This window comes from Mytilus californianus, unplaced genomic scaffold (assembly GCF_021869535.1).
Source record: "Mytilus californianus isolate M0D057914Y unplaced genomic scaffold, xbMytCali1.0.p SCAF_8, whole genome shotgun sequence".
In the NCBI taxonomy this organism is placed as follows: domain Eukaryota; kingdom Metazoa; phylum Mollusca; class Bivalvia; order Mytilida; family Mytilidae; genus Mytilus; species Mytilus californianus.
This window is the reverse complement of record NW_026262734.1, coordinates 2,537,613-2,551,838: the sequence shown is the minus strand read 5'-3', so window position 1 is coordinate 2,551,838 and position 14,226 is coordinate 2,537,613.

Genomic DNA, 14,226 nt, shown 5'->3' with positions numbered 1-14,226 from the left:
CTGTTTCCTCTCGTTGGTTGGTTTGTTGTTCCTTTGACACGTTCAACATTTCCATTCTCAATTTTATTAGTAAATCAATAGCGCAGAAAGGACAAATTACAGCAAATCATTTACAGAAAAGGTAGAAAAATTGGTACTGACCGTTCTCATTTAAACAAATGTTAGAATTTGTGTAGGATGTTATTTAGTTATGCCGGATTTTTACATTACAGTGAGACTGCAAATTTAGAGATGTCTATTGAATACTTGAAAACAGATGTATATAGAAGGGAAAACTATGTTATAATTCCTAAAATAAACTGTCTAGTAGCCTGTTTATTTACATACATTGATTATGCGAAGCTTTCTTTAGATTCTGATCAATATGTTTTTCGTTCTGATGTTTTTTTTTTAATAAAAACAATCTTATAAGTTAGCAGGAGTAAATCGTCCTTCATCTTATACAAGGGCTAGTGAAAAACTTTTTGGCACATTGACATCGGTTGTTCTCGATTGTAAACAATGTTGTCTTCATAGTTTGCGCAGCGATGGTGCCACTGCCGCTGCAAGAAATGGTGTTTCGGATCATTTGGATAAGAAACATTGAAGGTGGCGTACCGATAAATAAGTATACCTTGATTTTAGACATAATGTTTGCTCCCGACTAACATGACTAAGAATATAACTGCAAATATCAAATTTATTTAACTTGCAAATATATGCTGAAAGTAAGTATTCCATAAAAAAACTCTGACTGTGCTTCATTACAATAAACAAATTTGTTTGTCTGCTTTGAAAAACAATAATTGCAGCCTGCAAAACTTTCTTCAACATCAATCCGACCAATCGTTTTAATTTTATAACCCCCTGTCCCTATTTTTTCTAGAAAATCAACAAATCAGGGGATTTTTATCGCGTTTATTCAACTAGAGAGTCGCCCATGTGCAGCTGAGTACATCTATGAAATATATCACGTTCTAAAAAGCAACAACAACAAATAACATCTCTAACCAGAAAGTAAACCTAATATCCGTTTCATTATTGGTTAAATCGATTCTTAGGATAAGATGATTGTGTTATGTACAGTAACAGCATACACAATGCTGAATGCATTTAAACATCGAGATACCAAATTCTGAAACTGGATTTTCAGAAGAAAATGTTGATACAAAAAATACAGTTTCATATGAAGGCCAATATTTACAGTCCAAACAATATAATTTCTCGTTGCTTTAAAATTATCTCCATTATCTATCAAGTCTGCACTCACCAATACATGTCTCATTTGGCAAACAAATAACTCCTCCAGGTGTATAGTAAAAAGAACCACCGGTTGCAAATAATAGAACAAACATTACTGTCATTTTAATTCTGAATAACATGTTATTTTTTTTTCATGTTCCAATGTTACTCAATAGTTTGTTTTAATCTAAAGCATTGGAAATTCCATAAAAAAAAATCTCTTCATCTGAATTTGTATAAGTTGTGCTTATGCTGTACTGTTACATCATTGTCTGGGAATGTTTGGCGTGAGCTAACATGTTTAACCAGGCCACATAATGTATGTGCCTGTCCCAAGTTAGTAGCCTTTAATTCAGTGGTTGTTGTTTGTTGCTGAATATCATACTAGTATTTGTTTTTCATTTATGGTTTTGTACAGAAATAAGTTTTCTCATTTGAATTGTTTCACATTATAAGTCATTTCGGGGTCTCGTTTACATTACTATGCGGTATGGGTTTTGTTCATTGTTGAAGGCTGTACGGTTGCCGTATCGTTGTGTGTTAAGAAAAAGACAATAAAAAGTAAAATCATCAAGAATGCTCAAATATCTGTCTAAACAATCCAGTTTTACTAGATCGTAAAAGACTTGATCCTGACGTGAAGCTTATTTTATCAGATAGTTTAAAGAGAGATAACTCTAGTCATACTTGTCCACTGCAAAAACATTGTACAAAAAAAAAGTCAGGTAATAAAAAGAAAAACGACAAACAAAAATTTTTAAGAACGGTCATTGTGGTTAGGTGTTAGAAGGTGTATGCGATGATTTAAAAAATGAAGAATGTATTTACGATAACGAATTGGTTTTGGGGTGGTGAAAATCAAATTAATATAGTTGGACCCTCTACCCCCTTTTATCCTGGGTTGGGAACCACGCCCCTTCTGAAAATGGCTGTATCCGCCCCTAAAGATCTAGAAAAGATGTAAAATTTCGACTTTATCAGACTTGAATTTGCTGTTGAAACAAACAACAATTTATTGATACAATGGTGAGCCTTTTTACTATTTTGAACATTTTTTAAAATGTATAGCATATCCTGTTTAGTTAAAACCCGATTCTTTGTTTATTCAATTTTATTGAAAGTAGCTCTTTGAAATCAGTTAACGCTTTTAAGATTTTTTCAGCAGTGTTAGGACAATGCATTTATTGATGAACAAGCTTTTTATTCATTTAAATGAATTTGTTGTTAAATTATTGTATAAAGGTATCACTAGGGAAACGCAATTTTTTTCGAAACAAGCTTCAGGTAATACGGTAGATATGTTTCCAGATATTTATAAACTTAATATTCATCATGATCCGAAACATTGTTCTATGTAGTGTTTATTCTCAATTGCATTTTCGTAATCCACCGCAACTCGAATTTAGTACCTGATTCTAGAAATTCATTTGATGAAAATAAACAGATGACGAGAAATAAGATTATTATTGAAGATGGTGTAGCGATAATTAATATGTTTAACTGGTCAAAAGCTATACAGAAGGGTAACCGTATTTTAAAGATACTTTTAGTAGAAATACTACATCGGTACTTTGTCCTATTGAGCGTGAAAGAATATGTTTAGATAAACCCCAGCAGATGAAGGCAGTCTAGCTAGACACACTTTAGTTCCAGTCACATATACAGATTTTCAAAAGTATCCTTGGTATGTTTTTTAGAACAGGTGGGAATCCACGGTTGTTTTCTAAATATATAAACATTCTTTGGACCTTCAGTCAGAGATTTACAAGAAAGTATCTGCATTTATTTCTTGAATCTCTTCAGGCTTACACAAAAGAACTCAAATATGTGGGTCTGTTTTTTTTTTTCTTTTCTTTCTTAATTTTGTTCTTGTTTGCGGGCTTGTTTGACTAGTTATTTTTATAGAATATTCAGCCAAAATAAAAGGATTATGCATCATCTTGTGTTAAATGGAACCAGATATAACTGCCTATAGATGTTTACTTCAACGTCATTTGGTCTCTGGTGGAGATTTTTATAATTGGTAGTCATGCCAAATCTTCGTTTTTTTTAAATCAGCTACATTTAACAACTACTTTCATTAACAGCGTGATGGATATACTTCGAACATTGCCTCTTTAATAAAAATAAATCAATTTTTAATCAAGTTCAGATTGATGTCCCTTGCTTGCTATGTCATTTCCAATTAACAACAAAATTCTTTGCTGAAATGCGATTGATTCTTTTCCATCTCTATGACTACAATAATAAAACAACTTGTAAATTAATGCGAAACGTGTCGGTGAAACTTTACAATACTGTTCATTTTCTTGTCCAGATAATAATATACGTTTGAACAGTAGTCAAATGATATAATATAGGAAATAAAAAAGGGGAATGTGTCATACAGAAACAACCCGACCAAAGAGCAGAAAACAGCCCAAGGCCACCAATGGGTCTTCAACACAGCGAGAAAATCCCGCACCTGGAGGCGGGCATCAGCTGGCCCATAAACAATAATGTATACTAGTCCAGCGAAATGGACGTCACACTCAACTCAGAAATGCAAATGAACCAAATTAAAAGAAAAAAAAAAAAAAAGACATATATATTTTATACCAACAGATCATTGCATTTCTTCATCTTTTATGGGATGTTCTCTTATCAGTCGATTGCGATTAAGGTGAAAGATATGCTACCTCAGAACCCAATTCAATCATGACGTCTCCATGTGCCTGCCCTTAGCCAGTAAACTCATTATTTGAAGTCAATTAATTTGGGTTTTTTTTTTAGATTTATTTGAAAAAAGGTTCATTGATGGTAGATACAGTTTGTGTTAGATTTATTGATAATTTTAACTACAATACTGACGAATTAGAGCTTGACATAATTGTATAATCTAACCTGAAGTTTATATGATTCTTGTCATATATGTCGCTGGATTGCTGTCTCATTGACCAATACCAAACATCTCCGTTTATTCGGATCGCTAGAATTTATCAGAACATTATTAGGGGGACAAATGAGTCGACATAAATTCATTTCACACGAAAGACTACTTAGACAACATTAATATCGATATACCCGAGCATATTTTTATTGCTATTTTTTGTTTTAATTTATCCCGAAACCAAGGTGTTGGCATTTTTGCTAATAACAATAGACGCGCAACCATTTAAAAGCTTCTCATAAACATAAATAATGGTTTCTTGTGAAATCAAATGGCAAGTTAAAATGACGGATGTCACATTTGAAGCAGAATCTACTTACCCTTCCCGATAACCTGAAATCACCTCGGCGTTTAGTATGGTTCATGTTGTTTATTATTTTGTTTTTATGTTGTGTTTTTCATGTGTCTTTTGGTCGGGTTTTTTTTTTTTGCCATGGTATTGTCAGTTTGATTTCGACTGATGAGTTTGTATATCTGTTCCGGACCATATGAGTATTTCGACGTACGCATATGGTCATGACAATATAGGTATACTCATATGGTCCGACCATATGAGTATATACTCGTTTGGTTATTAACGGGCCGGACCATATGAGTATTTAGATCATATAGGTATTTTTCGAATCAAACTTCCTTAACAGACACAGCTCGTTCTCTGAACCAAAACCGGCTCAAGCTATTAACTGAAATCCTTTATCTTTGTAACATATTGTCTGAATATTGGTATTTTTGTTGTCTTGCTTTCGCTAACTAGAGTAAATTTTTAACACCTTTATCCTGTCGACAGATTCGTCCGAACGTGAAACCACAGGTGTTTGGGGGCATAGACATTATTTTTTCCCAAGCGTTTAGTTTAGATTTTTTTTTTATTTTCTAACTTCCACTCATTTTCACTTAAATGATGTGTTCATACTTTTATTCATGCGATCTTACAATAACAGTGGTTTCTATATTAGAATAGAGGGGCAGCACGTATAAACAACTGTAATTGTAAATCGTATAAAGAGGAGCATGAACAAATTGAATAACTGAAAATAATTTGAAATGATTAAGAAATCTTAATTTACAAACTGAAACACCAAACATAAAGAAAATAGAGGGTTCAATGCTTCAACTGCCATTGACCTCATGCTTAACAGTTCATTTAGACTGGTACGTGGTGCATATATTGTTATTGTCTCCTTTGGGTTTTAAAGTGAATTTACTGTTGTAACAATTACAAAATTAATAGTCAAGACCTACATAAATTTCAATAAATATGATTTATAATCTAAAAGAGCACGCATTTTGAAGAGTAATAATATCATTCAATGTTTATAGTTCGTACAGAACGTATAGTAAACGTAATAAAAGAGTTTAGTAGTGTTACAAGGAATCAAATGTCTCACTGACTATGTTATTTGTTTCTTCTTCTACTGCTGTGACAACAATCTCGGTGCCTTGAAAACTTATCCGTACATTTATTGGTCTATTTTTTCATTTCTATGTATCTGGGATTCTCAAAAGGAGGGAACATAATCGTGTGACGCTGTCACCATATGTGTATACAGGATTGTAATCTGAAGAAACGTAGATGTCAATTGTTGCCTCTGTATCAGACCCACGTGTTGGTAAAAATGTACTTTCAAAAGACTTATTTCCTAATAATATAGTTTCCCCCTTTTTCACTATCGTTTGAAAACTGTCAGTGCACATTGCTCTATCGTTGTAATATCCTAGTAATCGTTCTGGATGTTTCATTGGATCAAATGGGATGTTGCACGCTATACCGTACGTTCTAACACAAACTCTTTCGGGGATTATTTCAGGAGTATGACCATATATGACTTTCACAACAGATAAAACAGCTTCATGTGGTCGCAATACATCCAATGATGGGAAACTGGTTTTGATTTTTTCATATAGCAATGCAGAATCCGATAAACCACCAACCATGAGTATTGTCTTCAATCCGTCTAATTCAGATTTCCCAAGCAATTATTTTACATGATCAGCAGTTGCATGAAGAGGCTTCTCGAAAAGATCTTTCATTTTCTGTATTGGAAAATCAAGCTTATCACATACTTTTTTTTACACCTAACGCCAAATCAAATTCCACACCTGTTTTAGTTTTGTATTCGTCAAACAAATCACGTGGGAACTGAATTCTCACTTTATCGTCATTATTTTCGCCAATATTTTTCTTTTTACTCTCAAATCTTCTCATAAATTCAAGACAATCGTGCATTAAGGACGTTTCAAAACCACGCCAGACACCCTCTCCAAAAATTTCTTCAACAAATTTTGAAATTGTTTATCAACTTCCGTTCCTCCCCATGGTCCTCCAGTTGGTGGAAACAATTCGACAAGTTTATTTTCCTCTTGCATTTTATAAGCTGTAACATCGACCGTACCTCCTACAAAAGATATTACCACACTCTCCTTAAATTGATACTTAAAATGTAAAGATTAACATTAAACATGTTAAATATTGTATTATTTGTTGTACGTTTTAAAAATATTTTACATGACATTAGCATTTTGATTTTTCGGGAATAACACAAGTGAATTTATAATGTCAAGAGCACTTCTCAACTTAAAGTATTCCTAAAACACTTCAAACAAATCTAGGGTACAATGACACAAACAAATTGTAATTAAGGTAAACATATTTCATTAATAAAGGCGTCAGATATATTTATAAAACAAAACACAAAAAATCAGAAAAAACAACAAATGGTCAGTGTCAGGTGATGCTTTCCCTGTCGACGCATGCGATCTCGCACCGTTTGGAGTTTCCTCCGGATTTGATTTGACCTTGATTCTTATGTTCTAAATACACTTATGAGAATTTAACATCGGTAAACTACTGTTGCCTCTAAATAATTTCCCCGTAATTATATAAACCATTTTTCGGTTTATATAACAATAATTTAATTTTGGATGTAACACGTCTTCTGATTGGCTGAAAGTGTTTTGTCCATCAGATCATAGACATAATTTTGTCATGTAACCGTGACGTCATCAACGTTTTTATCATGATTTACTCCTTTTTAAAATTAAATTATAAGGAATGACTGTAATATTTTTTCTGTCTATTCGAAATAACCTAAAAAATGAGGTGCACACTTTAAAATAACCCGCTACGCGAATTATTCAGTGTACACCACATTTTTTATGTTATTTCTTCATAGACAGAACAAATATTACAGTCATTCCTTAAAATTTAAATAACATGAATAATAAATATGCTCCACAGATTATTGATATTACACTGTAGTAGTTTTAACATCTTCTGATATGAATGATCAAGTTATTTATCAAGGATATCAGCCGCTTAAGATTTCTGGACTGTCTTATGATTTTAAAAACAACATTATACCTCCACAATCTAAAACCAAGAATGATTCTCCTGTATCAAATGATGACATGACTGTATCTTCTCCATCTTGTTTCTTCTGTACCATAATATCCCTACAATAAATAGCTGCTGCTTCGGGTTCATAGGCTAAGGATAAAAGACTATCATCAATTCCAGCCTGTAAAAGAGTGATGTATACCACACAATGTACAAGTCACGAAAGTATCACTGTAATGTGATTCTAAAATAGTTTTGTTATACACACATAAACTTTAACGATACTACACTTGTCGATACTTTTATTTAGGCATTGCATACGGTCATGTTTTTTCTGACTGTTAATGACGTCTTTACACTAAATGCATTGGATGTTGGATGTGCACTGATTGCTATTTTAGTCTTAGATACATGATTTCTTTATTAGTTGTTTTTGGCTTTGAACTAGCTGTCAGTAACAGCGAGTACTCTCAGATCTGTACTTAGTGAACTTATTGTTGTTAGGGATGAGCGATGGATAAATACCTTGCCATGTCAGGTCTGTGTTTTCGTTTGGTTGTTCTGCTTTGTTTCGATCTGATGAGTTAAGCCTTTTTCAACTGATTTTATAGTGTGTTCTTATGTTGTGTTGTTTCATCATTGACCCAGGTTAGGGCAGGATTGAGCACTCACAAACATGTCTAACCACGCCACATTCTTTATGTGCCTGTCCCAAGTCAGGAGCCTGTATTTCAGCGGTTGTCGTTGGTTCATGTCTGTCATATTTGTTTTTCGTAAATTGTTTTGTTATAAATTTGGCCATTGGTGTTCTCAATTGCATTGTTTCATATTTTTTATACCCTTTTATACCCGACTATACGGTATGGGTTTTCTCATTGATGAAGGTCGTGCGGTTCCCTATAATTGCTTACATCCACTTCATTTGAACTTTGGTGGATAGTTGTCTCATTGGCAATCATACCTCATCTTCTTATTTTTATACCAATACACGTTTGTTTGTACTCAAACAGACAAAGCATCATGGTGACTACGTAGGTCAGCAACATCGGTAGAGTCAACCAAAGACCAGCTTATATAGAAGAAATTCGTTTACCACTCAGCCATAAGCTACACGCAGAAACTTTTCTCTTAATTTTTATTATGGTTGTATAGAATTTAGATAAGCGGATGTTTTTTTTTTATATACATATTTTGGCAAGATTATGAGATGATTTGGTTATTTTCAGTCTACAGGTTGTTAAAACTTTTCATGTTAAAACTTTAGACCTGCATAAAGATTACTGACCGGAAACCGTGAAAGAAGCAAATACATACACTTCAACCAATAACAAAAGTACATATTCCAATCTTCAAAACAAAAATAAATGGTACCTGTTAAAATGATTTATCATGTATCTTATCGCATAGAAATTTACTTGACAAAGCTTGATCTTACAATGCATCTTTCACAAGATGAATGACATTTTCCATATTTTTAACAAAAAAACATAGGTTAATATCTTGTACGTTTCGGCATATACAATATGACAAAAAGGCTGGCAATATAGTTCATATTTCATAGATAGGACCAAATGTATGAGATATTTATCTGATTGGCTGCCAGTCTCATAAACTGTTTCGCCTGATCCGACCAGATAGCTGGCACAGTAACAACCCAATGAATGTCCTTCATCTCAATAAAATTAACCTGTTCTTCTAACGTTTTTAGGAAGTCCTCTTTCAGGAACTTCAGACATTCTGAAACTACCATCAGCGATGATAATTTGTTCCCGTTGACATCTTTGAGCTTTTGCTTTTTAGAAATTTTTCCTGTCGCCTGTAATGCATATTTTTTATAAATATAAATACAAGATAATTAGATTTTTTATAAGTTCATGTATGGAAACAAAAGATGTCTGGCCTGTATTACCGATTAAGACTGATTAATAAAGCAAAAATTGAAAAGGAAACAGTTGTTGTTTATAAAGCCCTAAAATGCAGATACAATCAATGTTAGCTCATTCATCCTTTACATAACCTTATTCTAAAAGGATAACAATTTAACACCGTTGTTAGATCTTCGAATATTGTGTTTATCGGTACTAACATTGATTTTGTTTTAGATAAATTATAATATAACTAAACTTTTATATTTCGATTATGGTCTTACATGGTCCGTGTAAATTTGGGTCCATTCGTTTTTTCGTTTTGAGAAAGCAATATAAATATTGAATGCAATGACACATTCAGTCTTTTGCAAAAGTACATTTTCAAAAACATTTCTCTTGCTTCTTACATCACACAATAAATCATACAGGTTAATGTAGACAAAATAGACTTTCGGCTTAACAAATAGCCTTCTTCAGTGTCAATTATTTTAACAATACTGATTATATGTATAAAATCCACTTCCCTCCGACACGACACTTGTCTCTATGGACGTCACCTCCCTCTACACGAATATTCCACATGCAGATGGCATTGATGCATGTAAAGAAGTTTGGAATTCCCGACCAGTGAAATATCCACCTACTGAATGCCTGGTCAAAATGCTCACGCTGGTACTCAAAAACAACAACTTCACTTTTGATGGAGATCATTATCTGCAAGTTAATGGAACTGCTATGGGCACCAAAATGGCTCCATCATATGCCAACATATTTATGGGCAAATTAGAAAAACAACTCCTTGAATCTTCCATCGAAAAACTGCTTTCCTGGTTTAGATTTATAGATGATGTGGATATGAAATGGAATAAAAGTGACGAGGATTTAGATACATTCATCACTCATGCCAACAACATACATCCAAGTATCAAATTTACTCATGAGAAATCTAAATCCAAAAGCACCTTCCTCGATACCTCCAGCTCGCTCACAGATGGCATCATATCCACTGATCTATATTCTAAGCCTACTGACACTCACCAATATCTGTCCCCTAAAAGTTGCCATCCTGCTCATTGTACTAAGAGCATCCCGTACAGTCAGGCACTCAGAGTCAAGCGAATATGTTCCAACACAGAAACAACCAAAAAACAACTACGTCAACTCGAAACCCGCTTGAAGAGAAGGGCTACAAACACAGAACTATCCAAAAAGGCTTTCAGAAAGCGGAAACTATTCCAAGGAGTAAACTGTTAGAATACAAATATAAAAAGAAAAATAAAAGGACTCCATGTGTTCTCACTTTCCACCCATCTCTCAAAAACAGCTTCGGTGTCATTCGTGAGCATTGGAAAACAGTTGAAAAGAATTCCAAACTATCCAAGATTTTTCCCGAGCCTCCCATGATAGCTTTTAGGCAACCCACTAGTCTGCGTAACCTGCTGGTGCGGGCTGAAGTGTCTGATAACAGAAGTACTTCTGGAGAATGTCGTTCGTGTGATGAAAAACGCTGCAAATGCTGCCTACAGATGCATCACTCATCAACTTTTCACAGTAAGGCAACCGAAAATAACTATAAGATATTTTGCAGTGTTAACTGCAAAAGTATGAATGTTATTTACATTCTAGAATGTTCGGTTTGTGGCCTCCAATATGTTGGTGAGTCAAAGCAGCCTTTCCACAAACGCCTCAATGGCCATAGGAGTGATATCTCTAAGAAGCCACTTCTTCCAGTTTCTCAGCATTTCAGACAGTCTGGTCACAAACTTGATGACTTTAACCGCATGAAGATCCTAGTGATTGAACAGAACATTCACTGGAGTGATGCCCAGCGACAGGTTCGGGAAAGCTTTTGGATAAAGGAACTAAATGTACATCATCCAAACGGCATCAATAAAAAATACTAAGTTTTATTTTTCACTCATTTTGGGATGTAAATATACACGGTCACGTATATTTGAGTATTGAGTTTTGTTTTATATTATGATGTTCGGGATTTTGGATTAAATCTATAGACCAAAACTTACCTGTATTATTGAGCTATTTTTATACATATAATCAGTATTGTTAAAATAATTGACACTGAAGAAGGCTATTTGTTAAGCCGAAATATTTGTAAACACGATTTATTAACAACATCTTCGTATAATACCATCTTATATTAGTATCGTTGTGCAAATCTCTAGACTTATATAATCTTTTCCTTATCTGCACAGTATCGTCTATTCTAGACGATCCGGTACATAGTAAATTTGCTGGTTGGTCCTTTTTATAAACTTCTATATATATATATATATATATACTATATTATTACTATATCGCATTAACAAAGGAAGTTACTACTGAAAGGAAAACTGGCCAAGGTCAAGCCGTTAAAATATTATAAAAAAGGTTATCAGAATAAAATAAAATAAAAACCAATAATATAAGAATCTGAGATAAAGTCTTAATTTTAATTTTAACAATTAGGTCGCATGATCTATACTATTAACTTTTAAACGAAATTGGTCAGATTGCGAACAGGTGCCCTTCTTCCATAACAACATCTTGATGATGGAGAATCGCGAAAAGCGTTTCGGACGTAATACATTTAACATTACAACGGGTATTTATGGATAGACCGTGAGAGATTTTCATTTGGTAGTCAAAGTCGTTAAACACCCGTTGTAGTAGTATTTGTGGAAGAACAAATTGCTAACAATACATATACATTGTAACAATGTTAAACACTCGACGAATGAATTAAGTGCTAGAACAGTTGTAATTTACAGCTTTGAATTTCTACTCTGTTATAAAAACGTTATACAGGTTTTACGTGTCCAAAAACCAAGTGTGAAACATCCACCTGATATAGTACTCTGTTTATACTTTGTACAAAATCATACGCATTTCGTGCGTTTTATTACACACGTGAAACATACGTTTCTATTTTTCCTGTGTAATTATTTGACTGGATAGACCATGCAATTTACGTCGGGTCAGCTAATCAATTTCAAACAAGGTTGATCTAAAATGTAATTATTTTAGGTTCCTTTTGGTCATTTATCTGTTCACATGTTTTGGTACTAACAACTTTTAAATGTCGATGAATGTACATCTAGAAAAGCGCTTCGGACAAACAAAATTTATAAAGCTCTATTTTCCTTCTTTTTTTCTTTCTTACAAATTATTGAAATGCTTCAACATTCCACAATACATTTTCAAAATTGAAGATGTATTGTTTTCAAATGAGATCATAGGTATTTAAACAGTTATCAAATAAAAAGATCAACAATAGTTAACGGGTGGTTGAATGATTAGTTTGTATTAAACACGGCATGCTATGACATTCACGTCTCCGATTCTCCAAAAACCTATTGCGTTTATACACATCGGTATCGTTCCTTTGTATTGCTGATATAAAGCATTAATATGTAGCAGGTAACTCGTGTGCATGTGTATGCATAACCTAGGGGTGTAGAGCAAATAAATCTTCTTGAGTTCAATGTCAAGTTTAAGGAATAGAAAGAAAAAAAAAACAATAATATCCCCCAAGGTGATGAATGCTTTTAAGAAATAGCTATACATGTATTAGTGAAACAAATTGACGGTTGTCTGTCATTTTTGTACAGGTCTATTGTATCGTGTTTTACATTGCACAAGACCTCTGCTTATTTTTTTTATATTTCTATTGGCAAAAATACTTATATTAATATCATAAACTAAGCTTGATATAAAAAAGAAGATGTAGTATGATTGCCAATGAGCCACCTCTTCACAAGAGACCAAATGACACAGAAATTAACAGTTATAGGTCACCGTACGGCCTTCAACAATGAGCAAAGCCCATACCGCATAATCAGATATTAAAGGCCCCGAAATCACAAATGTTAAACAATTCAAACAAGAAAACTAAGGCCTAATTAATGTACAAAAAAATGAACGAAAAACAAATATGTAATACAACAACAAACAACAACCACTGAATTACAGGCTCCTGACTTGGAACAAGCACATACATACAGAATGTGGCGGGGTTAAACATGTTAGCGGGATCCCAACCCTCCCCTAACCTGGGGCAGTGGTGTAACAGTACAACATAAGAACAAACTATAAAAATCAGTTGAAAAAGGCTTAACTCATCAGATGGATACAAATAGAAATACATATAACAAAAAACAGAGTGAACGTGGCCGAGTACTTGTACATCCCAACAACAAAAAAGACACTAAGTACAGATCTGAGAGTACTCACAGTTACTGACAGCTAATTGAAAGTGATCTCAGGTGCTCTGATAAGTTGTTGATAAGCATAAGGTGAACTACAATTGAACTGACTTTTCATTTCGAACTAACAGTTGTTCTTAAACAGACAATCTGCATTGCATTTTATTTAATGTTTATAATAAAAAAAAAACTAGTAATAATGTCGTCTTTAGTTCAAACAGTTGCTTGATATTGTTAGGCAAAATTTGTGTTGCTATGCTCAATACGGAATTTGTTTAAAAGATTAATGATGACTAAGATAGTATATTAGAATGCAACACTATGTTAAAGCAAAATCTTCAAACAACTGTTAAATTTATGCTTCAGAGAAAAAAAATAACCCACTTTTGAACCGATGCTAGGCAAAATTTCTGTTGCTATGTTGTTTTAAGCATACAGTTACACTATATCAAAGGAAAATTTCATTTGTTACTTAAGGTTCTTTTTAAACAAACAATATCATTTGGAATTGTTGTAATTGCAACTGATAAAGCAATTTATATTTGATAATTTTGATATTTAATTAATAAAAAGTTGCTACGCAACCTTCCTTCACAGCACGATCATTTGTTTTTTTTTTTTTCTTTCTTTCAAGTTATTATACGAAGACCATCAATGATATAAATACAA